Source organism: Oncorhynchus masou, unplaced genomic scaffold (genome assembly GCF_036934945.1).
Source record: "Oncorhynchus masou masou isolate Uvic2021 unplaced genomic scaffold, UVic_Omas_1.1 unplaced_scaffold_1348, whole genome shotgun sequence".
In the NCBI taxonomy this organism is placed as follows: domain Eukaryota; kingdom Metazoa; phylum Chordata; class Actinopteri; order Salmoniformes; family Salmonidae; genus Oncorhynchus; species Oncorhynchus masou.
In genome coordinates, this window is record NW_027003370.1 from 137,501 (window position 1) to 139,071 (window position 1,571).

A 1,571-nucleotide genomic window follows, 5' to 3' on the forward strand; every position below is an offset into this window, starting at 1 on the left:
GAGGAGGGGAATCGCGGCCCTCCCGGGCCAGGCGCGGCCTCACAGTCCCTGGGTAAGGCTGTCTCCCTCTCCCTGCTGCTGATGAACTGGTTGACGTGTGTCTCTGTATGGTTGTCCAAACTGTGGAGGTGGAGGGGGTGGAGGGGGGAGAAGTCAGGCAGGAATCTGGTAATGTGGCCAGGTTGGGGTGTCTCAGGACTCCGTAGGTAAAGGTCATAGATAGAGTTAGGGTGGGGCTGGGTCAGGTCATAGGGAGAGTTAGGGTGGGGCTGGGTCAGGTCACAGGGAGAGTTAGGGTGGGGCTGGGTCAGGTCATAGATAGAGTTAGGGTGGGGCTGGGTCAGGTCATAGGGAGAGTTAGGGTGGGGCTGGGTCAGGTCATAGGGAGAGTTAGGGTGGGGGCTGGGTCAGGTCATAGGGAGAGTTAGGGTGGGGGGTCAGGTCATAGGAGAGTTAGGGTGGGGCTGGGTCAGGTCATAGGGAGAGTTAGGGTGGGGCTGGGTCAGGTCACAGGAGAGTTAGGGTGGGGCTGGGTCAGGTCATAGGGAGAGTTAGGGTGGGGCTGGGTCAGGTCATAGGGAGAGTTGGTGGGGCTGGGTCAGGTCATAGGGAGAGTTAGGGTGGGGCTGGGTCAGGTTACAGGGAGAGTTAGGGTGGGGCTGGGGATGGTGTATAGCCTGGGGGTGGATAGATAGGGATGGTGCTGGGTCAGGTCACAGGGAGAGTAGGGTTCCCCTGGTTTATACATGTTCCTGTTCAGGCCCTCCCTCTCCCTCCTGTCCCCTGTCTCGCAGAACAGCGGCTTGAAGCTCTGGGCATGCTGGATGACAGACGGACGTTTGACCACAGCTGTGTCTGTGCTGCAGGAACCCTGACAGCCTGCTATTGGCTGACTGGCCGACCTCTGCGTTGCCAATAGCCAGGCTTGTGTTGATGAGGGGTGGGGCGGGCCAATGGCGTAGTGATTGGGCAGAGATGGCCCAGGGGTGTTCCCATTGACCTGAGAGAGCAGCTTCTTCTTGGCTAGATCAGACATGGTGCCTGGGTGGTTGGTGTCAGAGTTGGTGCCAGGGTTGGTGCCAGGATGGTTGGTGCCTGGATGGTTGGTGCCTGGATGGTTGGTGCCTGGATGGTTGGAGCCAGAGTTGGTGCCTGGATGGTTGGTGCCAGAGTTGGTGCCTGGATGGTTGGTGCCTGGATGGCTGGTGCCAGGGTTGGTGCCTGGATGGTTGGTGCCAGAGTTGGTGCCTGGATGGTTGGTGCCAGAGTTGGTGCCTGGATGGTTCATGCCTGGATGGTTGGTGCCAGGGTTGGTGCCTGGATGGTTGATGCCAGGGTTGGTGCCTGGATGGTTGGTGCCAGAGTTGGTGCCTGGATGGTTGATGCCTGGATGGTTGGTGCCTGGATGGTGCCCAGGGATGGTGCCTGGATGGTTGGTGCCTGATGGTTGATGCCTGGATGGTTGGTGCCAGAGTTGGTGCCTGGATGGTTGGTGCCTGGATGGCTGGTGCCTGGATGGCTGGTGCCAGAGTTGGTGCCTGGATGGTTGGTGCCTGGATGGTTGGTGCCTG